This window comes from Pipistrellus kuhlii, unplaced genomic scaffold, assembly GCF_014108245.1.
Source record: "Pipistrellus kuhlii isolate mPipKuh1 unplaced genomic scaffold, mPipKuh1.p scaffold_m20_p_16, whole genome shotgun sequence".
Classification (NCBI taxonomy): Eukaryota; Metazoa; Chordata; class Mammalia; order Chiroptera; family Vespertilionidae; genus Pipistrellus; species Pipistrellus kuhlii.
Genome location: NW_023425471.1, coordinates 654,375 through 682,150, shown reverse-complemented (window position 1 = coordinate 682,150; position 27,776 = coordinate 654,375). Strand labels below are relative to the sequence as shown.

General features: G+C 44.2%; 1 protein-coding gene across 2 annotated transcripts in view; it reads right to left on the bottom strand.

The window, feature by feature from the left end:
- FRMPD4 (FERM and PDZ domain containing 4) overlaps nucleotides 1-27,776 on the bottom strand; it is a 422,856-nt gene that overhangs the window by 227,792 nt on the left and 167,288 nt on the right. The window lies entirely within an intron of this gene.

The following is a 27,776-nucleotide window of genomic DNA, read 5'->3' as shown; positions in this document are numbered from 1 at the left end:
GTCAGTATTATTACTATTACTAACCATTGAGGCATCAGCCACTGCTACCTGGTATTTATGTCTATGTCTTGCTACCAGGACCCTTGTTGATGCTGCAAAGAATAGCAATTACATCACATTCAAGGCTCATCCTATATAATAAAAGCCTAAAATGCTAAGTGTCCGTTCAACCAGTCAGTCATTCTACCAATCAAAGCATAATATGTTAATGATATGCTAAGGCTACTCAACCACTCACTATATCCACCTGAGGACAGACATTCCAATCAGAACATTAGCTTGCTGCAGGGTCAGGCCAATCAGATCTGAGCAACACACATGCCTTGGAGCCCTCTCTCGATCCTTCCCTGGCTGGCCAACCTCCCGCATTGCTCCCCGGACCCAATTGTGCACTCGTGAGGTCTCTCAGCCCAGCCTGAGCCCTTTACCAATGCAGGACCCCTTGGGGGATGTCAGAGAGCCGTTTTGGCCTGATCCTGCAGGCCAGGCTGAGGACCCCACTGGTGCACAAATTCGTGCACTGGGCCTCTAGTCTTCACTATGATTCAAACTCAACCAGAAAGGCACCGCCTAAAAAATTGGGGATAATTTGCCTTTGTACACTATATGGCTAGTAGATGAAGGGCAACCACCATGAAGGCCAGGAACCACTCGGTCTTTACTCTCTTAAAAACCACTGTCTCTGCCTTTGCTGCCATTTCTAGGCATGACAACAGGTCGCGGCTGAGTTGGTTCATCGGTGCACCTTAGAAATGCCTGGCCCAGCCAAAACTGGTTTGGCTCAATAGATACAGCATCGGCTTGGGGACTGAAGGGTCCCGGGTTTGATTCCGGTCAAGGGCATGTACCTTGGTTGTGGGCATATCCCCAGTAGGGGGTGTGCAAAAGGCAGCTGATCGATGACTCTCTCTCATTGATGTTTCTAACTCTCTATCTCTCTCCCTTCCTCTCTGTAAAAAAATCAATAATATATATATATAAATGCCTGGCCCAGAACTGATGCCCAGCAGAGCCTGGATTAAAAGATTCCCAATGGAGATTAGCAACGAAACCTTTTTTGTTCCAAAGCTGCTCCATCTGTAAAATGCCTCGTGGCACCAAAGAGAGAACCTCAGAAACCAAACCAGCTGGAAGCAGCAGCAACTTGCAGAGGCCACGGGAACCAGAGGACATCACCTGGGTGTGTGGACTGTGGACTGTGGACTGTGTGGAGTGTGGACTCTGTGAAGCGCACGCAGTGGGCAGCAGGGTGGGTGGGTGGGCAGAGACGTGACTAAGATGTAAAAGACACAGATATGCCTCAGGCATCTGCAGGCTCATTACGGAGAAGTGGCTTGGCCACATTAAGCATCAGTTATTACTTTAAATACCAGAGATTACTTTTGACTCACATATAAATGATGAGAACAAAATGTTCAGATTTGTCACAAACCATTACACATCCCGCCGTCACATGACTGGAAAGAGAACCAGGCTACTGTAGAACTGAGCCTTTCAAAAGCACGTGGTAAGGAGACCCCACACCGGATTACTCAGCATCCATTGTCTGCTTCCCTGAAAAACGCCCAGATTTCTGTCCAGGAGACAGAGATACCCCCTTGAAAGAGTAGAAGACTATAGTCCCAGGCACCCTGCCGTCAGATTAGGAGTGTCCAATGAGTAGCAGCTACTTCACATTTTTGTCCTTCTTTATATTTTATAGTTTTTTTATTTTAAAAAAGAATATATTTTTATTGATTTCAGAGAGGAAGGGAGAGGGAGAAAGACAGAAACATCAATGAAGAAAGACAATCATTGATCGGCTGCTTCATGAACGCCCCCTACTGAGGATTGAGCCCACCACCCGAGCATGTGGGAAAAGAATCAGCACCCTCCTGGTTCATAGGTTGACGTTTAACTACAGAGCCACACCAGCTGGGCTCTTAGTCCTTTTTGACTTCCTCCTTTTCTGGCTGGATGTGATGTCTTGAGCTTCCTAGGTCATCTCAGAAACTGCAGTGACTTTAACAGGATGTAACAGCAAAGACAAAGAACAAAGGAACCTAGTGGATTATGAAGCCACCATATTAAATCTGAGGAGCTATTCTTAACTGATCTTACACAAGATGCACATTTTTCACACTTTAAAACCTTTAAAATCACGGTCAGACAGCATGGCTCAGTGGTTGAGCGTCAACCTATGAAACAGGAGGTCACAGTTTGATTCCCGGTCAGGGCACATGCTTGGGTTTGCTGGCTCAATATCCAGTAGGGGCCATGCAGGAGGCAGCCAATCAATGGTTCTCTCTCATCTCTAGTCCCTCTCCCTTTCTCTCTAAAATCAATAAAAAAAAATTTTTAATTAAAAAAAAATATATATATTATTTTAAACTTTTAAAATTGAAATAAGTCTTAAAATTGATGGATTATTAAACTATTCAACTCCAAGCAATAGGCGTTTGCACTGCACATATGGGAACAATGTACTCATAGCTATTGATAAGGCCTTCCCCTCAATTGAATTATCTCTAGTATTGATATCACGCATGGTAAGTTTCAATTCCATTTCAAAAGTCTTCCAAAAGATTACATTATGACTCAATATTGAAATGAAAGCTACTGGTACATAGTAAAGCATGGAATCAGAGCAGCGGGCCATGAATTTGGTATTAGGAAAGCAAATATTCAGCTAGGAAACAGTGAGCACATATTCAACAAAGGGACAAATGCTTTCAGGACCCAAGACTGGACAGTATCCACATACACAGATGAAGCTCTATTACACTGTGCTGCTAACATAGATATAAAAGCACGGCCCATGCCTGGCTGGCGTAGCTCTGTGTTTGAACATCAACGTACGAACCAGGTCATGAATGGATTCCCAGTCAGAGTCAGGGCACATGCTCAGGTTGTGGGCTCAATCCTTACTGTGGGGCGTGCAGGAGGCAGCTGATCAATGATTCTCTGTTATCACTAATGGTTCTCTCTCCCTCTCCCTTCTCCTTAAAGTCAATAAAATTTTTTTTAATAAATAAATAAATATCTCTCTATATAAAAGCCTAATATGCGAAATGTCCCACTGAGCTTGCTGCTGGGGTCCAGCCAATCAAGACAGGATGAAAAGGGGCTGGGCATACCCTGGAGCTGTCTCGAGGTCCTCCCAAGGTCCCTTCCTGGCCACCACCCGCCCTAGTCAGGACTGGGCGAGATGGCCCTGATAGGCCCCCATCTCCAGCCAGGCTGAGGGACCCCACCCATGCATGAATTTGTGCACTGGGCCTCTAGTTAAAATATAAAAAAGTAATGGCCATCCCAGGCCAAGTAAGAAAAGCCCAAGCATGAAAATGTGCAGAGTGGATTTCAGGAGTTTGAAAAACAGTTTCAGAGATAATGGCGGGAACTCCTAAGAAAGACACTATGACCAGCACTACTGATGGCACAAGAACAAAGCTGTCTGAACAAGCATGGGCCGCAGTGATGCTGAATTAATGTATTTTGCACATATGCAAGAGGGATGCATGATGAAACCTCTAAGTCTAACAGAACTCCGAGTCTAAGAGAGACAGGAGACAGAGCAGACCATTCAGTAATACGATCAGAGGACTTGATAAAGGTTATAAGGCAGGAAAGACAACTGCTTAAAATTTCATATAGCGATCTCCCCTTATCCGCAGGTTCATCTGTGGTCAAGCACACTCCAAAAATATCAGACGCACAAGTATTAAATCATGTGCCACTGTCCTCAGCTGCATGATTCCCCTTCTGTGAGATGCTGCCAGGGATGAGCCTCAGCCCTTTGTCCAGCATTTCCATGCCAGAGGTTGCCTGCCCATTACTCATAGTGGCCACCTGGGAGATCTGATCAAACTATCTGGGTATAGCTGTGTCAGCATTCAACTATCTGGGCCCTTATTTTACTTCATCAGGACCCCAGAGTACAAGAATAGTGATGCTGGCCACTCAGATATGCAAAGAAAAGCCAGAACGTGATTCAAGTGAAAAGGTGTGTAGTGTGAATATATGCATGAACATACAGGAGTGGACATAAGCTGTGTAGGGTTCAAGACCACTCCTGGTTTCAGGCAGCCACGGTACAATTCCTGTCTCCTCATATCACACTGTTCTCATTTGAACTTGAGAACCCCTTCAGGGCTCTGTTGTGCTCAGTAAATGGACACATTCAAATGCCCCTCATTTCCACCAGTGAAACTATAATCCACTGGGAGTCTGGGAATATATGCCCCACAGACTCATGGGTAGAGAACAGACTGACAGTGGTCAGAGGGGAGGCAGGTGTGGGACTGGCTGAAAAAGGTGAAGGCATTAAGCAAAACAAAGCACCTCACAGACACAGACAACAGCATGGTGATGCCCAGAGGGAGAGGGGGTGGGGGGTAAAAGAGGGTAAAGGGGGATAAATGTTGATGGATGTAGACTTGACTTGGGGTGGTGAGCACACAGTACAACATACAGATGGTGGATTATAGAACTGTATCCCTGAAATCTGCATAATTTTATTAATCAATGGCACCCCAATACATTCAATAAAGGAGAAAGACTTGAGCCTTAAGAAAATTGATTTTTCTGTCACTAGGTGATTAGAGGACTGGGGGAAAGATCAGTAGAGGGACGTGAGGTGGACAGTTAGCTGCCAGTCTTAACTGTGTGGTCGGAAGAGGACACAGGCTGACATGACAGGCTCAGAGGAGGCCTGCATGGTGGTCTTGCAGACTCAGACCTAAAGTCACCACAAAGGATGGTCCGAAATGACACTTTAACTAAAGGCAGTGATGGCGGGCAGTTACGTCCTAGGCCTGTATCTTCACTGACAAGGTCAACCTTTACCTGAACTGAGCCTATCTGTCTTTTTGCATCTAGGATAACATATCATTTGAAATGTCTGGGTAACTTGTGACTTCCTTTTTTTCTGGAGCCCCTGGGGCACAACCAGATGTGGTGGGCACCAGGTCAGAGACCACAAATCTCTTTATTATCATGTTAATTGTTCCTGCACCCACCTAAGTACATGTCCATCATTTTACCTTTTATCCAATCCCAGGGGTTCCCTTCCCCTTTGCTTTATGACACCTTCTTAATCTATCACCAATGAATTTCATGTAACCCACCTATGTCCCTTTCCTTTGATTGCAAGGTATAAATAGAAATGTAACCCGTCATTCTTCAGAGCATTATCTCAATCCATTGAGGTTCTGCTTCCTGGCATATGTCCACAGTTTGGCTCAAATAAATTCACAAAAATCCTTTACAGGTTTCCATGGTTTGTTTACGTTAACAGCTGGTAGCTTTTTCTTTCCTTACACCTAATGACAGGCAGAACTTCCGGTTACTGGTGTAAAGTAGTTGGATCTCAAAAGCCAGGTTTCCTGCTCACCAAGGAGCGGGTAGACAAAATGGAACAGAAGGCAACAGAGCCACATGGATGGATGGTCAAATCTCAGGGCTGAGAAAGAGTGCAGCCATACCCATCACTCCACAAAAGCTATGCAAATGGCGAGGAACAGCCTGTACAACAGTAACACTCATTTGTGAAAACAAATGGGAACAAAAGGCAATGAGTGAGTTACTCAGGCAGGCACAAGAAGTCTGATTCTCAGTGATGAGGATGTGCTAGAAACAGAAAAATAGAGCCCACTCCATCTCACGCCCCCCTCAAGTAAAAAGTTGCCTTTCCTAATATATGCTGAGCAATTTTTGCTCAAGGTGGTTTACATTTCAAGGGGGTATACAGAAGGCAGCTGATCCATGATCTTCTCTCATCACTGATGTTTCTATCTCTCCCTCTCCCTCTCCCTTTCTCTCTGAAATAAAAATATTAAAAAAAATTTTTTTTTAATGGCTTGAACTAAGGGACATGCAATTCAATCATATTCTTCTATACTTCTAACCAAATCGAAGAATTTGCCCTTTCTCTGTGGCTTGCTAAAACTGGAATGATGAGCCTTGAGCTTTATAGCTATGAGAGTGTTTAAATGGTTGGTCATAACATTAGTACCAAGTGCTCTCTTCAGAGGAGTGTCATCACAGAATCTTCCATGACCAGAAACTATCGAAACAGAAACAGTTCTAAAACAAATTCCAATTCAACAAGATGGCATTCCTGTGATCTGAATTGAAAGCCAAATGGCCATCTAATTGAAAGGGCATAGAAGCCACATAAATCCGAGTGGCACTCTGGCATCCATCCTGGGTTGAAAGGAAACTGATAATGTCAAGAGTAGGGATGAAAATTGCAGGAAAGCAATGCTCTCAGGACCATGTGCTTTTGGTTGGGAAATGACAGTTGTTCATATCATGTGCCCATAAGCCAAATGCACGTGACTCGCATGCCATGTGACTTCCAAGGGGAGACCCATTGGGATGAATGTCCCTCCAGTAATTTCAGGCTCTGGTCTCTACCAGTTGGTGTTTTCTCTCTGCTTCAGGCAGATTTCCCAAAACGATAGAGCGGCTGTCCATGTGAGAGACAAGAAGCCATCCTGGTAAACTCAATATGACCAATATGAAGAAGCAGATGTTCAACTTCCTTCCTAAAAATATCATCGAATATTAATGTTCCTAATTATGGTGCGTGAACTCCATTTCACCTCAATTATGCAGGCAGGCGCTGCTCACGAGGCCTCTGAAGACATGGGTCTGTTAGCAATGCAGTCAGGGGAGTGTGCCCTTGTGGTGTTCCTGGCCTGAGAACCCGAATCAAGTGTATATATTCTCATTGAGTTCCTTCCAAGGCTATTTTGCCAAGAACGCCTTGCAGAGGAGCACCTGAGAAATGGGTGTGGGGCTTTATCGTACCTAAGGAACGCCCAGGAGAGTGTGAGGTCAAGTGCAAGTGCAAAGCCCATGTAGAAGGCTGACCATTGATATTTGGGATAAAGTTGCAGGGAACATTCTATTTTCACACTTTGGGGACTTGATGACCTTATATTTTTTGTTTGTTTTTAAATATATTTTATTAATTTTTTACAGAGAGGAAGGGAGAGGGATAGAAAGTTAGAAACTTCGATGAGAAACATCGACCAGCTGCCTCCTGCACACCCCGTACTGGGGATGTGCCCGCAACACGGGTACATGCCCTTGACCGGAATCAAACCCGGGACCCTTGAGTCTGCAGGCCGACGCTCTATCCATTGAGCTAAAACGGTTTCGACGACCTTATGTATTTATTTATTTTTTAAATCTGTGCAATTATTACCTACCACTATATCTACCTCTCTATCCTTTGCACCCACACGCACACCTAAATTTGCATATATACCTATACCAATACAGAACATACCAAGTGCTGGGAGCTATCTGAAGTAATAAACATACAGGGAACAAAGTTCAGTTAGGAAAACTGATGTACCAAATTGAACCCACTTGGCAATTAAAAATACAATAGTAGCCCTAGCTGGTTTGACTCAGTGGATAGAGTATGGGCCTGCAGAATGAAGGGTCCTGGGTTTGATTCCTGGTCAGATTGTGGGCTTGATCCCCAGTAGAGGGCGTGCAGGAGGCAGCTGATCCATGATTCTCTCTCATCGTGGATGTTTCTATCTCTCTCTCCCTCTCCCTTCCTCTCTGAAATCAATAAAAATATATTTTTTGAAAAATCACCATATTCATGCTGTATTAAATAAATAACTAGAAACAACTTTGTCAACTACTTTTTTTTTTAACACTTTGCTAGTTAGTAATTCAATGTAGCTCATTTCATCATCACTGTAGAAAATAAACCAAAGCATAGAAGATCCAAGGAAGGAATTCATATCCGCAGAGGTATCTCTGTTCACTGTCCATGCCATGCCAGCCCCAAGGCAAGGGTTGGTGGGAAGCCAGCCTGCCTTACAGTCCGCACCTCTGGCTCCACAGAAAAGCCTCATGGGCCTGGTTAACCTGCTGGTATGCCTGTATAATAGACAGAGCTTAACTAATTCTACACTTGGCCTCGCACTGGCACTTGGAGCTGTAATTGGTAATGGTCAGCGCCCAGCACCTACACCAACAGATGTCTGTTAAGTCATCAGCTGAGCCAGAGAAGCAGGGAATTTCATTCTTCACATGTGGCCAGCTGGAGCCAGGCTCCTCTGCAGGCCGGAATGCCAGCCTACAACATGCTGGGAGCATGTGGTCTGCCCCCACGCCCAGGCATCCACACCTCGGCGCTTGGAGAACAGAGGCAGGCCCTGTGCACCACATGGCCGCCCCCCAAACCTCCCTGGTGGCCTTCTGCGCTGCCTGTAAGTTGTTTGAATCAGGACACAAAGAACTCCAAACATGGGCATGAACACCACAGAAGCGCTGTGACTCTTCCAGCTGTTCCATGTTAGACAGGACCCATAATACAAAGGACTTGGGGACTGTCATGCCAGGGAAGGGGGATGGGCAGGGAGAGGGAGAGGGAAGATTGCTGCTGACACCCGGGCTGGGGTGGGAATGGGGGGGCAGTTACTACAGTACAACTTGTTTGAATTGGCCAACAAAAAGCAAAACCACCCCCTCAAAAAGGCCACGGAACACCTTTTACAAACCTTAATTCAGAGCCATGCATTTAATTTTGTTTTAAAATGCAACCAGAAGAATACCTAAATGAGAAGGGAGACGTTCATAATAGGTTCAAAAGGCTCATATGGGTGAGGCCCAAACAACTTTCATTTGTCATTTGGCCTTGAAAAGGAGTCACCGTTGTGTTGCATCATGCTAAATACTTATTTTATATTTGTTAATTGATCTCAGAGAGGAAGGGGGAGGGAGAGAGAGAGAAATATCAATGATGAGAGAATCATTGATGGGCTGCCTCCTGCACACCCCACACTGGGGATGGAGCCCACAACCCGGGCAAGTGTCCCGTCTGGGAATGGAACCTTGACCACCAGGTTAATAGGTCAATGCTCTACCACTAAGTGATGATGGCTGGGCATAAATACTTGTTTTAAATTCCCTCGTTTCACAGTCCTGCTTCAGCAGAGGTATATGGCACTTTGTCACCCTGAAATGCTGGGATGTCATTTTGACTCTGTCCTCTTGCAATGGTGGCTGCTTTTACTTGTGATACTGTCACTCAGTGATGGCAAAACAGTAAGTCATGACATTCCCATATTGATGTCAACCCTACTGCTTAGTCTTATCATTACGCATGTAGAGCAATTTCAATTAAACTCTAACAGAACGGTTATAAGTGCCTATGTTTCATAGGTAGTGTCTAATATTTTATTTGCTCAAATATATTTTTATAGGTTTCAGAGAGGAAGGGAGAGGGAGAGAGAGAGAGAGAAACATGAATGATGAGAGAGATCATTGATCAGCTGCCTCCTGCACGATCTACACCAGGGATCAAGTACACAACCGGGGTACATGCCCTTGACCGGAATTGAACCTGGGACCCTTCAGTCCCCAGACTGATGCTATATTCAAACAGGCTAGAGCAAAGACTTAATTTACAATTCTTTTTTTAAATCAGTAAATATTTAATCTCCAATTAAGGAATCACACACAAGCATATATAAAACCTTAAATAGGGAATAAGTACATTGAGGGGAAAAAACTAAATGAGTAGCAAGCCTGGCATACAGCAGTTCCTCCTAGATTTCTGAGTTTTAAAAATGCATCTGGTCGTGCTATAGGAAAATGTTTGATTTTCTTGTGCTCCTGCGAGGTGAAAATACTGTCTTGACAAATGGTAACCTGAGGAAAAAAATGTGCAAATTCCCAATCTTCTTGGAGACAGACATTAGTCAAAAGGAACTGCCATATTCTATCATTTTCCTGAAAAGCTAGGTATATTCGCACTTAGAGCAAAATCAAAGCCAAAAAATGGTCTTGCTTGCAAAAGAAAAGGAGATCAACGATTTGGTTATTTAAAAGTAGGGCATCTGTACACAGGACCCGTTGAGGATGGCCATTAATGGAATATAATGACTCTCTAGAAATTGACAGTTCGCTACCCTTTAGTTCAATACCTACTTAATTGTTTTCCAGCCTGGTGGGCAAGATAGGCTGAGCCTATCTTAATTTAGATAAATCACGTGGCAAAAACCCCCCGCTATAGACAAGAAAATCCTATTAGGTAAATATGAATGAAAAAAAGAGATGATGAACATTTGTCTAAGTGTTTTCCACTTTCTCCTTAAAGCCACAGAAAGAAATAAAAACGTTATGTTTAAAAACACAGATTAAAAGGTTTGCCAGGTAAGAGCCTCAATGACATTTGCATTTCAGATCATCGTGCAAGCTACCCTTCATTGTATTTTACTACATCTGGCCACTCTCCTAGGAACCCTGCTTCTCCTTTAGAATGAGAGAAATCAGGGCACAGAGTGAAAGGCAAGGAAAGATAATTCCAAACTTCCCAGTTCCATTTGCATGCTCTGCCATGCAGACCATGGATATGCATTTGTTACCTTAAAAAAGGAAGCAAATGTCCCTAATCATTTGGCTCAGTGGATAGAGTGTCAGCCTGTGGACTGAAGGGTCCCAGGTTCAATTCCGGTCAAGGGCATGTACCTTGGTTGCAGGCACATCCTCACTGGGAGGTGTATAGGAGGCAGCTGATCGATGATTCTCTCTCATTGATGTTTCTAACTCTATCCTTCTCCCTTCCTCTCTGTAAAAAAATCATATATATGTGTGTGTGTGTGTGTGTGTGTGTGTGTGTGTGTGTGTGTATATATATATATATATATATATATATATATATATATATATATATTTATATATATAGAAGTAAATGGCCCTAGTTGGTAAATGGCTCAATGGATAGTGCCAGCATGCAGACTGAAGGGATTCGATTCCAGTCAAGGGCGTGTTCCTGGGTTGCGGGCTTGATCCCCAGTAGGGGGCATGCAGGAGGCAGCGTATCCATGATTCTGTCTCATCATTAATGTTTCTCTCTCCCTCTTTCTTCTTCCGAAATCAATAAAAATCTATTTGTTTAATGAAGTAAATGTATAGATGAAACCAAAACTAATTTAAAATCTTGACATAGTATAATGTATATCTTATTTTAATGTTATAAGCTATATCTTAATAATATCAATAGGTAATATATCCTAATATAATGGTAATAGATGATAGCTTATTTGTAAACTCATTAGATTTTATCATTTAGTTCCTCAGCTGCACAGCTCTATTGACCTCAAGTACTCAGTGGCCACACGTGGCAGTCAGCACAGACTGTCACCACTGCAGAAAATTGGCCTAGGACAAGGTTGGCCTATAGGTCAGCAAACTGCAGCTCGCGAGCCACATTCGGTTCTTTGGCCCCTTGAGTGTGGCTCTTCCACAAAATGCCATAGCCTGCGCGAGTCTATTTTGAAGAAGTGGCGTTAGAAGAAGTTTAAGTTTAAAATATTTAACTCTCAAAAGAAATGTCAATCATTGTACTGTTGATATTTGGCTCTGTGGACTAATGAGTATTTGGACCACTGGCCTAGGTGCTTCTAAATCCTTGCCCTGAGGCAAGAAGCAGTGTTCAGAAATTACTAGGCCTGAAGATAGTGCTCCCCTTAGCCAGTAGGTGGCGCCTCTGTGCATCAACTCTATCCAGATGTTCTCTGTCCCAGAGGAGCTCACCTATGGCCAGATGATGGCAGGGAGGACAGGAGCCTTGGTGAGAAATCAGAGAAGCTGGTGCCTCCTAAGCTCGCAACCAGCTAGCAAATTGGTGCACCTCTTTATACCTCAGTTTCCTCACTTCTAAATAAAGGCCCCTCTAGCTCCCAAATATTATACTTGGATTCATGCATGAGCAGCATTGAGAAACTGGAGTTCCAGGGAGCAAGGTCATACCATATGTACTTGAGCAGAAATCCTCCCATCCTAGAAGGCTTCCAGGCATCACAGAGCCCGCTGTGGGCTCATATTCCCAGAAGCAATAACTTCTGTCCTGGACATCACCTCTGGAGATATTATTCTTTCTTGTCAACAAAAAGACCTTAAAGGTTAGGAGTCTGACTTGTGTTTTTCTCCTCACTACCCCATTTCAATCATGTGAATAAGGAAGTGGGGTAAGGTGGGAAGCAATGATAGAGAGCAATGGCAGTAAGGACAGCACGTTCTTTTTTTGTAAAAAATAAATAAAATTTTTTTTTTTTGTGTGTGTGTGTGTGTGTTTATTGGTTTTAGAGAGAGGAAAAGACAGGAATAGAGAGGTAGAAACATCAATGAGAGAAATATAGATCAGCTGCCCCCTGCACAGCCCCTACTGGGGATCAAGCCCACAACAAAGGCATGTGCCCTGACCAGGGATCGAACCACTGACCTCTTGGTTCATAGGTCAACACTCAACCACTGAGCAGTACAGGCCAAGCCAGGATATAATTTTCATTCAAAAGTTTTCTGTATTAAAGGAATTCAAGCTTTTAAGAAGTAATCTATGAGAAGTTTCTGATTCTAGCTTCCTACGGGTCTCACTCTCAGATAAGTGGTTGGGACAGAGCATCTCTCATAGTCCTTCCTGTTCCAAAAGATAGACTCAATGAGGCACCCCTATTTCTTCCCACACTAATATGGAAACCTCAGCGATTACTGATCCATTGGGAAGTCTTTAAGACATAAGGGGGAATGAATGTAATAGATGTGTTCCATCAACACGCTTTTGATTACATTTTAAAGTACCTCTTGAGCCATTACATTAAAATCCGAAATGTGTGAGAAGAAAGCAAATAGGAGAGGATTTCTGAACAATATGCAACATTTAGCTATTAGCCTCTAGAAGTTCACCGGAAGTACAGTGATTCATCGCAGATGCAGGAACATCAAAAGGTAATTCATTTCAGACTTGGCTTCCTCATTGCTGAGCAATATAGCTGTGAAGAAAGTACTGCACCTTCGGGGCACCAATTTCCAGTCTTTTCTGAAATCTGGAGGTCCCAAATGTGATCACTAAGGCCCAATCCCATTCTCCACTGATGGACAAAATGACTCTTGAAATGAGGTTGACATATTTTATTGCATTGCTAGTATCTATAATATATATATAAAATCCTAATATGCAAATAGACTGAATGGCAGAACAACTGAACAACCAAACAACCAGTCACTATGACATGCACTGACCACTAGGGAGCATGTGTGGAACATGGTGGGCATTGGCAGCAGGCAGCAGAGTGTGAAACATGGTGGGCATTGGTCGTGGTGGGAGGGTGGAGCAGGTGAGCTGGGTACCAGACCAAGGCAGGGCACCAGTTATTGTCATCGGGGCGAGCCTTTGGTAGTTACTAAAAATTCTTTGCTCCCATGCGCCACAGTGCTGCCTGGCAATTGCACCCGCTGCCAGCACCGGCACCGCTTGCACCTGTAGCCAGCACCAAAGTCACTGCTTGCAACCACTGGCAGTGCCTGGTGCCAACCCTGATGGCCCCTGAGGGCTTCTCCACCTCCCCATGCTCCTGAAGGGCGATTGAGGTACCAGCCACCAACTTGCACCCACTGCTGACTTCGGCCCCAATTGCTCCTTGCCGTCAGCGGATGTGAGCAGGGCGGGCACTGTCAGTGCCTGGAAGCAGAAGGGTCAGGAGTGGGGCTGGCAGAAGACAGGGATCAGGTGCCACAGCAGGAGGGGCCAGGAGGGGGTTTGAAGGGGGTTTGAAGGAACAGCCTTGCAGCCCACAATTCCTTTCAATGTACATGAATTCATGCACTGGGTCCCTAGTCTATGTATATAAAACATTCTAGAGTGCAGAAGTCATGTGGATAAAGTACCAAGCAAAACACATTTTGTGTTAATGGTCGAAGAGTTGAGAGCAAGTGATCATCTCACAAAGATGTTATATAAACTGGAGTTTTGAGAAACTCACACAGAGGTCAAGCAGGGTCATAATCAAATAAAGAGAAACAGTCCTCTGGAATTATTGCAAATATTTTAAATATTTTTTTTATTGATTTCAGGGAGGAAGGGAGAGGGAGAGAGAGAGAGAAACATCAGTGATGAGAGAGAATCATGGATCAGCTGCCTCCTGCACACCCCACACTAAAGAGTGAGCCCACAACCTGGGCATGTGCCCTGACCGAAAACTGAACTGTGACCTCCTGGTTCATAGGTGGACACTCAACCACTGAGCCATGCTGGCCAAGCTATATTTCTTTCTTTCTTTCTTTCTTTCTTTCTTTCTTTCTTTCTTTCTTTCTTTCTTTCTTTCTTTCTTTCTTTCTTTCTTTCTTTCTTTCTTTTTCTTCTCTCTCTCTCTCTCTCTCTCTCTCTCTCTCTCTCTCTCTCTCTCTCTCTCCTCTCCTCTCCTCTCCTCTCCTCTCCTCTCCTCTCCCCTCTCCTCCCCTCCCCTCCCCTCCCCTCCTCTCCTCTTCTCTTCTCTTTTTTCTTTTCTTTACAATTAATACTACTTTTTTCTTGCCACTGCCAGATTCTGTCCTCAGACAGGACAAAAAAGAACTGCTATAGCTCTGAGGTTTGGTAACCTACCTTTGATTCTCTGCACTTTAATCTTGAATCACAAAGCTCAAGTTTACTATGATAGCCTGGTACTGATGTTGACTGCAGAAGAAAAACTGTAGAAAAACTAGAAACTACAACAATCAAAGCTAGTAATTTGTCAGACTCCACCTTCAATTTGACTTCTACTGCAGCCACAATTTCATTAATTTCTCCAGTGAAAATCTGAGGTTAGATCTCAGCATAGTCATGCTTAGTAGCTACAGGATAGCAAATGATGAACTTTTCTTGGTGGCAAATCAGAAAATGGAAATGAAACCGCTTACCCTGCAAGGCTTCCTGAGAAATGAGGAAACATATACTAAGCATTTAACAAGGGTCTCTGGTACCATTATCGATTAAATAACATATTCTAATATTTGCAATTCAGAAATCCTTTCTTCTTCAAAAGTGAACTCTTGCCCTAACCTGTTTGGTTCAGTGGATAGGGCATTAGCCTAGGGACTGAAAAGTCCCAGGCTCAATTCCAGTCAAGGGCATGCACCTTGTTTGGGGGCACATCCCCAGTAAGAGGTGTACAGGAGGCAGCTGATCGATGTTCCTCTCTCATCGATGTTCCTAACTCTCTATCCTCCCTTCATCTCTGTAAAAAAGCAATAAAATATATTTAAAAATAAATAAAAAGTGGTCTTCTACACATTGACTAGAATGTATCTTGCATGTCCAAATGTGAATAGCTTTGAACATGTTCTTACTGAGGTCTAACATATACATTAAAATACATAAATCTTAAGTGTATAGGTCAGTGAATTTTCACATTTTTATACACCCATACAACCCACAGCCAGTCATGCCAAGCTATGGACCATATCTAGCATCTAGAATGTTCATTCCTGGGCCTTCTCAGTCAATATCCAAGTGGCCCCCAAAAGTAACCATTTTTAGGACTTCCACTCCCTAGATTAGTACTGCCTGTTTTTATTCTTCATATAAATGAAATCATGCAGTATACGTAATGTTATCAGGCTTCTTTCACTCAAACATTATGTTTGTATTAACAGTACTTCATTCTTTGCATTGCTATATAATACTTCCCTGTATGACTGCACAGCCTTTTACACTCCAGATGTGATGTAAACCTAGCGAAAGAATTGTCACAACGGCAACTGAAGTGTCAAGAGATGTGATACCACCCATGGACACAGGCCACACCCAAGGCTAGTCTATTCTATGCTTGGGGGAGAAGAGGAGAGAAGGGAAGGACAATCATTGATGTGCTCAGAATTTGTTTTATATCCTATCATATTGCCCCAGAGCTTTCAGATAGTTGTATTACAAGAAAAAAACAGAAGTTCCTGAAATGATACAAATATATCAAATTAGGAAGAGTAACATTATTAATATAATTTTTATTAAATCTCCTGAACAAAAGGGAATTCCAGCAAGATGTTGATGTATGACTAATTCGCTTTCATTATATTTTTCTTACTTACTTGATCTACTTTCTTCAATTGGGACACCTTATTCAAAAGCTTTCTTCTTAGATATGAGTTTCCTTCCACACTCTTCCTGCTTCTAAGTGAGACTCATTTCACTTTGTAATCAGTAAGCCTCTTCTTGGTGGATCTTCCAGCTGGCTGCTCTCAGCATATTTCATTTGTCTTAGAATTTCCTGGAGGCTTCGATTTAATGGCGTCAAATAGAACTGAAGAGCCTTTAATCACCAGGTTTGCCTGAAATGGTGTTAACCCAAGTTCAATGTCCCCGAGCCTCGGGGATGTTTGTGGGACCTGAAACCCTGAGAAAATGTTTATAGATGCGGCATTTGCAAGTTTTGTCCCTGAAATGCTTGCTGATATCATCAGACATTTATCTCAGATGGAGACAAAGCAGCTCTGGCTTCCCTATTGTTTTATGATGCTCTTAACCTGGTACTTAAAAGAAGAGCGAACCCCATTAGCACAGCTAACACTAAACACAGTGCCGAAAACTAGCCTTCAATACCCTAAGCACAGTTTCCCTTATGTTTTGTTTACCAATAATTGCATGTTTTGGTTCCATTCTAGTATAACTGCTAAATGTTCACCCAATGTTCTTCTCCTGAGATGGAAAATTAGAACGAAAAACAAGGGTCCAGAGTGATTCTTTAGGGTGAGCCTCACTCCCCGCTAAGAGCTCTTTATCACAACTTCCTTTTGTATAATAAATTTCCTCCCCTTCCTTTTCTTTATTTAACCACCATCTCCATTTCCTACTCTTTTTTGTTGTTGATGTTTGTTATTGTTAATCCTCACCCAAAGATATTTTCCCACTGATTTTTACGGAGAGTTGAAGAGAGAAAGAGAGACAGAGAGAAACATTGATGTGAGAGAAACACATGAATTGGTTGCCGGCCGCATAAGCCCCAATCCCTGACCAGGGCCCGGGTCAGAGAGGAGCCTGCAACCAAGTTACAAGGCCCTGACTGGAAATGCACCCTAGACTCTTGGGTTTACAGTCCAACACTCTATCCACTAAGCCAGACCAGCTAGGGCTCCATTTCCGACTCTTCATGAAGAGCATCTGTCCTTTGAGCCGAATCTCTTCTATTCCCAATTCCTGGCCCCTTTGTAGCATGAGATATGTTAGGTAAAAATGAACTGTTGAGGCATTTTCACGCAGCAATCATAAGTTGGTTACAGTCAAAGGAGCCGAGAAGCACATACTTCACTCAGGTTGTTTTTGTTTCCAAGAAGCAAACTGAATATGGGAAGGGTACACCTACTGAGCAAGCAATTGGCAAAGGCGCCCCAGAGGCTGGAAGACCCCAGAATGCTTTGAGGAGCTCCTTTATCAAACTCCAGGCTCAGCCATGAGAAGGAGAAGTTCCCTCCGATCAATCCATCCACCAATTTTCCATCTTAGCTGCTCAGAAATTTCCCTCCATGGCTCATGGCATAAACCCTGTGGTCTATACATGGGGGCCAGCTCCCCCCCAGCTTTCCTCCCGCACATCATGTTCAACAAAAGTGGGTTGTTGCTTGGACTTCACATTTGAGAGATTTATTTTGTTGGGTGGAAATGTCAGCAACATTGGGCCCCTTCCAGGAAATAGGAGATGGTAAGAACTAAACAAAAAGCTTGCTTGATCTCACGTAGTGGAATGTTAGTACTGGGGGGCCCAGAAGCCATTGGCCCGGCCCTCTTCAATTCCAGGTGAAGCAGTAGAAACTCAGGGCAGTTAAGTGACTCACCTAAGACCTCACAGCTCAATGGCAGAACGGGAATACACTTGATTCTAGCTTGGTCCTGGAATGTTCTCCTTAAGCTTAGCTGTCTCCATCATATCTGCTGGACAGCACTGGCCCACTGATTGCTCATAATGACTATGTGAGGCCTCACCTCAATGTAGTATTGAATGTAACACATAATAACGATCCTTTGCAGTATTGTAGAGATTGACCTTGAACGCATACGCTAGGCATTGCTATCATTAAAGAAGAGGGCGGGAAGAAATCTTCATAGCCATCTGCTCATCCCCCGGATTCATATTGAAGTGAGGGGCATGGACATCAGGAGCTGAATCTAGAGTCATAGACATGGTGCTAGAACTTTCCATGCTATGCTCTTCTATATATATATTTACTGATTTGTGAGAGGAAGGGAGAGGGAGAGAGAGAAAGAGATAGAAACGTCAATGATGAGAGAGAAACATGGATCGGCTGCCTCCTGCAAACACCCTACTGGGGATCAAGCCCGCAACCCGGGCATGTGCCCTGACTGGGAATTGAACCATGATCTCCTGGTTCATAGGTTTACGCTCAACCACTTGGCCACGCCAGCCAGGCAGGCAATGCTATTCTTCGCCATAGGAGTGTTTCCTAAAACGGAATCTTAGTTGCAAAGGGTATTACAGGAAAGCAGTTAGGCGGTCAGATAAATTTAGGAAATGCAAGGTAAACAAAACACAGCTGGTGTGCGTGCCAAAGGACATTCAGAGTTTGTCATCTGTGGCCCCCCTGCTCAGGAGGTAGGAAGGACATGGGTCCTGCAGAACCTCTTCAGCAGGACATTGCTGTGCCCAGCGAATGAAGATGCGCTACCTCTTCTTGTCACTCAATGGACAGAAAGGATCCCACAACTTAGGTTTCAGAGGAACTTTTGATGGAGACTTTAGGATTGCCCAAGCCAACCCTCACCCCCACCCCGCTTTGTGTCTTTATTTTCTTATTTTTTAAAAATATGTTTTTGTGAGAGAGAGAGAAATAGAAACATCCGTGAAGAGAGAAAATCATGGATCGGCTGCCTCCTGCACGCCCCACCCCGGGGATCCAGCCCACAACCCTGGCCTGTGTCCTGACCAGGACTCAAACTGCGACCTCCTGGTTCATAGGTTGATGCTCAACCACTGAGCCACGCGAGCCGTGCTCCAGCGGACTAGTTAAATACAGATGAAAAGTGTGGCTGCTCTGTCTCTGCGCTTACAACCCGACATTGACCTTGTTGAGTACCTCATGTGGAGGCCTTGATTCGAAATGCAATTTCTAATGACAATGTTGTTTCAAAGAAGATACTAGAGCTCCTTTTGGGGCATCATTAGTATTCATTCATACGTTCATTCATCAATTCAGCCGTCGCTTATGAAAAGGCTAATATATGTAGATGTTATGGTAAACCTGGGGGATGCAAATGTTAAGACAAACCACTGCCCCCCAGAAACACAGAGTTTAACGGAAAACACAGACAAATACTAAGAATTCTTCTAAAACGGTGTGATCAGACTTGTATCATATATCAGGTTTCTCAAAATCAGCACTACTGACATTCGGGCCAGATGAGAGTGTATTCGGGGCTGCCTCAGGCACTGTAGGGTGCTCAGCAGAGCCCTGGCTTTTATTCAATAGGTGCCAGCAGCACCCCACACACCGGATGTTACCACAAAAATACCTTCAGCATGGCCAGTATGGCTCATCGAACTATGAACCAGGAGGTCATGGTTCTATTCCTGCTAAGGGCACATGCCTGGGTTGTGGGCTTGATCCCCAGTAGGGAGCGTGCAGGAGGCAGCTGATTTATTATTTATTATTCTCATCATTGATGTTTCCCTCTCTCCCTCTCCCTTCCTTTCTGAAATCAATAAAATTATATATATATATATATATATATATATATATATATATCTTATATTTTTATTTTTTTAAATATATTTTATTAATTTTTTTAACATACAGGAAGAGAGAGGGATAGAGTTAGATATATTGATGAGAGAGAATCATTAATCAGCTGCCTCTTGCACACCCCCTACTGGGGATGTGCCTGAAACCAAGGTACATGCCCTTGACCAGAATCGAACCTGGAACCTTTCAGTCCACAGGCCAATGCTCTATCCACGGAGCCAAATATATATATATATATATATATATATATATATATATATATATATATATATATATATATAATTTATTATTTTTTTTTTAATGTCTTCATATATTTCCAAGTGTCCCACGTGGAGGGAGTGGCAAATGACCCTTGTGTGAGTAGCACTGCTTTAAGTATATTGTTTCATTGCTAGAGATTTTTCTATCTCTGAGCTACTATGACTATAAAATTTTAACAGTAGCAATTCCACCTTATTTTGGAGGCATAAATAAAATTTTATAAATATTCATTAAGTACCTCCAGAAGTTTCAGGCGCTGACCTACTCAATGAAAATTTGAAAAATCTTGCACTGGGGAAAACTGGAACACAGAATGAAAGCAACACAGTCCGCCGGAAACTTCCCAAAGGGTAAACAAAGGACAGAGCAGTCAGCCATTCATTCAGCGAAAGCAGTGCTGGGGGCTCTGGGAGAAGGTAGTGAAAGGACAGATCACTACGCCCAGGACACAGCCTCCATCCAGGCATCGGACAAATAGATGAAACAGCCTCTGGTCAGACTGGGGGCAGGCTTCTGGTTAAGAGCAAGCAAGACAGCTAACTGGTTTGGTTCAGTGGATAGAGCGTTGGCCTGCGGACTGCCCAGGTTCGATTCTGGTCAAGGGCATGTACCTTGGTTGCAGGCACTTGTCAGCCAACTACCTTTGAATCTAAATCATATGCTAAATTACAAATGCTTTGTTGACTATTTCATAACTGAAATCATACCTAAACATATAGGACATCCATTCACTTCCATGCATGTGAAATCATTGTTTCACCCTGTAACCAGGATACAATGTCTTCCCAAATAAGCACTTGATAAAGAGAATAAGTCCTCATGAGTGTATGAGAATGTTTTGTTCAAATCCTCAATAACTTTAATTCAACTTGGAATAAGTTGCTTCCTAAAAGGTAACATATACTAAAGGAAGCACATTATCCAAGGGTAGAACCCATCTCAGCTCCCTCCTTGCCAGTCGATGGGCTTTTGGAGAGGGGGCAAATGACTTTTCAAGTTTAAACACCTGGCTTTCATGGGCCTATCCCTGCCATGTCATGCACTGCTGGTGGGAATGCAGACTGGTGCAGCCACTGTGGAGAACAGTATGGAGTTTCCTCAAAAAACTGAAAATGGAACTCCCATTTGACCCAGTAATCCCATTTCTAGGAATAGATCCTAAGAAACTGGAAACATGAATAAGAAAGGATATATGTACCCCTATGTTCATAGCAGCACAATTTACCATAGCTAAGATTTGGAAACAGCCTAGGTGCCCTTCAGCAGATGACTGGATCAGAAAACTATGGTACATCTACACAGTGGAATACTATGCTGCCATAAAAAAGGAATTCTTACCATTTGCAGCAACCTGGATGGAACTGGAAAGCATTATGCTAAGTGAAATAAGCCAGTCAATGAAATAAAAATACCATATGATCTTACTCATTTGTGGGTAATAAAGAACATTCTAAATTGATGAACAAAAAGATAGATACAGAAGCAGTAAAGCATCAAACAGACTAGAAATTATAGTGGAAAGGTTAGGGAAAGGTGGGGGTAAGGGGGAGAGATCAACCTAAGGACTTGTGTGCATGCATATAAGCATAACCAATGGATGCAAAACACTGGGGGGTGAGGGCATGTATGGGAATTGGGGGGGGGGCAATGAGAAGATATGTACACATGTAATACCTTAATAAAAAAATGAAAATGGAAAAAAGAAAAGCTCAAGCCCACTGACCGAGCTCACCCTGTCTCGTTCCCTAGCTCCGTGCCGGTGGCTTTGGGGACCATCTTGGGACAATGCTTTCCCTCTGGTGCCTCTGTCACCCCAACTGCAGAGCGGAGACATTGTGCGCTCTTTATCTCCCCGGGGCCTTCTGATAATTAGATAAGGACTGAGCACACTCAGGGCTCCGTACAGACAGCACAATGGTCTTGGTGACTCAGTCTAGGAAATAACTCCGGCACAGACATCCGTGACGTCAGGTGTCACAAAATGCTTCCTGTCTGGTTCAGCAAGGCAGGCCAGGCTGCACCCTCCAAGAAATGATTCCTGGAGCAAGTTCAGGGCCACTGGATTGTGGACACCTCTCTTCCATGGACCAGACACATTGTAGTTTGAGAAAAAGAGTTCACAGAGCACAAAGGCAATGGCTTATCCAAGTCAGCTGGAACATTCAGGAATAGAGGCAAGCTTACTCAACCTGCTTTCAACTGCTCCATGGCTATGCATACTGTAATGAAAGGTATTAAGATAACAATGCTTCCATTTCAATGAAAATGAGGGGAAAGTAGTTCGAATCTTCCTATATCAAACCCTTACATTTTGCTCTTTTATAAGCTCACTCTTCATTCCTGTATTCCTAAAAATTGAGTTCTCTTTTATAACATATCCACTATTTTCTTTGACATTTTACTATAAAGTATTCAATGAAACCATATGTTCATACATTTAAAGCCTCGTGAGAAAAGCATTCCTTGGAAAAACCTAACTGGTACCTTGAATAAGAGATAAAATAACTGCCCTAACTGGTTTGGCTCAGTGGATAGAGTGTCAGCCTGCAGACTCAAGGGTCCCAGGTTTGATTCCAGTCAAGGGCATGTACCTTGGTTGCCCATACCCAGTGGGGAATATGCAGGAGGCAGCTGATCAATGTTTCTAACTCTTTATCCCTCTCTCTTCCTTTCTGTAAAAAAATCAATAAAATATATATTTTTTAAAAAGAAATGAAATAACTAAACCAAAGAGATGGGTAAGCACACTTTTGTAGGCTCAAAATGATGTAACACCGGCCATCACTCAATCAAACTTTTTTTTTTCTATCAAGTTACCACGGAGCTGCTCTGTGTGCCAGCAGGGACTCCATTAGACACTCTACTTCCGATATCAATTTTCCCCGAAGACTTCACATTTCCTCCCTTAAATCGTGGGCTCTGTTCGCATCTGTCATCCTCAGATCGGATGCAGTCTCTGGGAGAGAAATAACGCTCAGCATGTCCTGCGATGCTGCACCCCCGGGTAATCACCAGCACTGTTTCTCAAGTGCAGTCCCTCTGGGCGATGCATCCTGGAGTATTTCTCTCCATTTCCAGAACTGTATTAGATGCCAAGAACGCTTTACTCTATTCTATGTCTCCTTAACTCTGCCGCTGGCTAAGAGCATGGCTCCCGTCTGCACCTTCGGAACAAAACCTTCAGGAAGATATGTATCTACACGTGGGTGAGAACTGATAAATTATGAGGATATGTGTGAAATGAGTATACATATAAAGGATCACAAATGATCATTCTATGTTCATTCAAGCTGAGTGTTACATGACACAGATGTGCAATAGTTTGCATGGTGTGGGGTGGGCAGAGAAAACACCTTAAAGACCTCAAGGGCAGGATTATTTTTAAACTTCAACTTCTATGAAGAGCCCATTAAAGGCAACAGACTCACATTGTCCACATGCCCACGGACCTGGCTTTCAGCTCCCAGGGCAAATGCAATACTCAACTTAATTAAAAACCTATCCTATTTTCAATGCCTCTTGTCAGAGCGCTCGCGGAGCAGGCCAGGAGATTGACTGGACATGGGCTACGGTGGCAAAACCCAGCTATAACTTGCACAGAATCCAGCCAGGAGACGCTGCAGACTCTGAGAGAGTCTTAATGTAAAACCAACACAGGGAGCGATGATTTCCAAAAGACAGGACTCAAGTTAATTTGGCAGATGACGTGCTTTAACTTAGAACTTCACCTTCTCAGCAACACTCCCAAAAGGACCCGGAAACCACACACGCCTTTAGAAAGGGACCTGAGACAAATACCCTATTCCCCTACTTGCTGAGTCTCCGACAGCCATTTCTTAGTAGATTTTGGAAAAACAAAACAAAACAACAAAACAGAACCACTATGGCAAATGCCAAATGCATTTTCAAGATGAGGGTGCAACCCCGAGGACAAAGGAGAGTGTACTCATTCATTTCTGAGCTCCAACTTTTCTGCTCCCCAGAATCCCAGCTGAGCACGCTCCTGCCTCGGGGACAGAAGCCCAATACAAGTCTGAGCACTGGGGACAGGAAGAGCCACCTCATATATAAAAGTCACTTCAGGAATCTACTGGATGTCTGCAGCAAGAAAAAACAAACAAACAAACAAACAAACAAAACCCTCTCCCCATCTGGTCCTGATCCATTGGTCCAGAAAGTCTAGCAGCCTGTGCCCCTCTTCCCCACGCGATCGCCCCTCAGCCCACACGTTCCCACGTCCAGCACGCACTGCACGGCTTACCTGTTAATTACTGGATTCTGTCAAGGGTCCTGCCTACTACATCCCACAGAAATGCGAGCCGATGCGCGCTCCTCACCCCCCAGTGGCATCTGACTCCGCTCCATGCAATCACTCAATGCAGTATGGATGAACGGGCCAAGTTCAGGTTCACTGCCCCACAGCGTCTTTGTGCCTCAGAGCGAATGACTACAGAGCAAGCGAGCCATGCTGCTGGGGATCCGGCTCCGGCTGAAAACTAATGGGAAAGGCATTCTGCATGGAGCCCTCTGCAGGCTCACTTGCCTCCCTCTCGCTGTGACAAAGTTAAAGCCGCAGTGCTGATCTTGAAGAACAAAAGAAAGACACACCGCGAACTGTCTCTCCGGAGTGGCTTGCTTGGCCGGGGAGACATTAGCCACTCTGCGCTTGGGGACAACAGGTGAAGCAGCCCCTGAGGAAACCTTGAACTTTACCGCCCAGCAAACCCCAGGCAGAGCTCAAGTCTCTCTGCAAAGTGAGGGTGAGCATGAGGCCGGCCGAGAAGCATCCAATCACCAAGAGAGGACCCGGGTGGCAGCTCTGCCCTGCTCCTGCCTCCCGAGGTGCCAGGCTGCTCCTTGCAGGCCGGCCTCCGTTTACCAGCATTCAATTTGAATGAGCCGGTGCAAACCGCTCGCCGCCCTCCCGGGAACAGGATGCATTTATGTGAAACACGAGGAGAATGCCTAATGGGGAGGCACCCTCTGCATTCCCAGAGCTTCCATTACAGGGCAAGCTTGCATTTCAGCGCCTGGAGCGCAGCCAGCGCCCCTGCATCCCTGCCAGCAGCCTGCCAAGCTCCTGGCCAGACACTGGCACGCGCAGGAGGCAGGGCCATGCCTGGCGCTGGGAGCAGCACATTTTTGGCATCTGCTGCCAGGATATGCCAGGGGCCTGAGCCCTGCAGGGAGCTGACTCGGCCACCCTTTTCTTTGCTCTCTCAATCAGCAACACTGGAGGCTGCAGACAGGATGGTCAGCTGCAGCTCGGTGCGTGAGCTTCACACAGGGAAGTGACTGCTCCTGGGACTTTGTTAGCAATGGGTTCCTGAATGGGGCAGCATCGTGGGTATAACATGCAGTCCAAGCTGAACCCAAAGCCACTGACCAAAATGTGTGCGACGTTATGCCACATCCTAAGTGGCCACCAGGCCACACGCCATCTCTCTCTCTCTCTTAAAAAAAAAATAAAAAAAATATATATATATATATAATTGATTTTTTTACAGAGAGGGAGAGGGATAGAGAGTTAGAAGCATCAATGATGAGAGAGAGACATCGATCAGCTGCCTCCTGCACACCCTCTACTGGGGATGTGCCCACAACCAAGGTATATGCCCTTGACCGGAATCGAACCTGGGACCCTTCAGTCTGCAGGTCAGCACTCTATCCACTGAGCCAAACCGGATTCGACAGCACATGCCATCTCATTGCAATGACCTGAGCCCAGTGGTGAGGGAAGGCAGGCCTCTTGCACAATTCATTTCACATTTTCCCTCACAGGTGCCTCACAGTTGATTGACGTGCAAAGACAATACTGTTACATACAGACAAATAGCTGCTTTTTCTTCCTTCTATTTGCCGGGCTGCTACCCAGATTTGGGGATTATTTTGCAAGGTTAACCACTGCTATGTGACTTCCTTTAGGCAGTGGTCGGCAAACTCATTAGTCAACAGAGCCAAATATCAACAGTACAATGATTGACATTTCTTTTGAGGGTCAAATTTTTTAACCTTAAACTATATAGGTAGGTATATTGTTATTTACTTAATTAGGTTACTCCTAAGCTGGCCTTTGCTAAAAACTCAAGGGGCCAAAGAGCTGCATGTGGCTCGTGAGCTGCAGTTTGCAGACCACTGATTTAGGTGATGGGACATAAGCTAGGTGGGACCTGGCAGGGACTTTGGACATTGTCCAGGGCTTATGTGGTCCCTGGAAGTCACGCTAACTACACTCACAAGCTAATGATGAATAACCCACATTTCCTTCATCAGGTTTTGTTCTCCCAAGATGCAAAGAAATGATAAGGGGTATGTTTCCAACAACCAGAAACCTCACATCTAAAAACCAAGTTTGACGCAACTCGCTACAATTTTTAAAATATATATATTTTATTGATTTCAGACAGGAAGGGAAAGGGAGGGAGAGGTAGAAACATCAATGATGAGAGAGAATTATTGATTGGCTGCCTTCTGTACATCCCACAGTGGGGATCAGTCCAGAAACCCAATGGGTACCCTGACCTGGAATTGAACCATGACCATCTGAGGTTCTTAGGTCAGCGCTCAACCACTGAGCCACTCTATCCGGGCCACAGTTCCATTCTTTTTTTTTTTTTTTTTTTAAATATATTTTATTGATTTTTTTAAAGAGAGGAAGGGAGAGGGAGAGAGAGTTAGAAACATCAATGAGAGGGAAGCACCCATCAGCTGTCTCCTGCTCACCCCCTACCAGTGATGTGCCCGCAACCAAGGTACATGCCCTTGACCAGAATTGATCCTTGAGTCCTCAGGTAGACGCTCTATCCACTGAACCACACCAGTTTCAGCCACAGTTCTATTCTTGCCCTCACTGCCTGGCATACATAGTTGTTGTAATGGCTGTTTTGTAAAATAAATGAAAAAGAAAAAATTTTTTGTGAAATTCAAGTATAACAATGTGGGCCAGCATTACCTTCTACAAGTTCCTCTTTGAAAAGTGCAGCAAATTTGCCCTCCATGGACACTGAGAGTGTGTGTGTGTGTGTGTGTGTGTGTGTGTGTGAGAGAGAGAGAGAGAGAGAGAGAGAGAGAGAGAGAGAGAGAGAGAGAGAGAATGGATAGTATGTGGATAAATATCAGGTTATGTAAATCTTATCCTAGAAGTCAATGGGAACTTTACAATATAGTTAAGGGATAAGTAGTTGATAAATCAATAAGTTAAAATAAAATAGAGAAGATTCTAGATTCAACAACAGACCTCCGCACACAGATTCAATTTCAAGTCCTAGCCCAGACATTGAAAGCCATTGGTGTAAGGCTGGGAAGCGGAGTGGTGATGAAAGGAGAACTGATGCATATGTTGGCATTGATAAAGAGGAAAGGAATGTTTTAGGCTAACAATTCACCCAGCCCTCTCAGGAGCTATTGATCATTAAGATTGCTCAAAGATACAACCTGGACAATCGGATGATGCCTGGAGGCATTTGGGGGAATGGGAAAACAACAGCTAGACAATGGGGATTAGAAATATCAGTTCCAAAATTCCTTCCAGAAGATAGATGCTCGGGTTGAATCAATTCCTTTATGGAAATAAGCAATTCTGGCCTTCCCCCATGCTCGGTGAGGCCCCACGGGGACAGAGGCATGAATGCCAGGTGATGCCTGCTGCCAGAGAGGGTGCACAGCCTTAGGGGTCAGGATGCCCTCGCTCACTTCCCACAGAAAGGCTCCTGCCAAAGTCCCAGAAAAGACAATGCAAGATGGCACAGGAGGGACTTCACACCTGTCAGAACAGCCCTGCGTGTCTAAGCCAACGACCCCATCTCCCCAAACACCTTGGAGAACAAAGCTGAGAAGACAGTAAGGACGGGAATTCCTGAAGCAGCAGCAACAACAGCAAATGGTCAGATGTTTCCCATGACCTTCACCTTCTGGTGACAGGCGATGGCTCTGTTAGGTGGCAAAAGAGACTGCAAATAACCAAGGTTCCTCATCAACTGACCTTACCAAGGAAA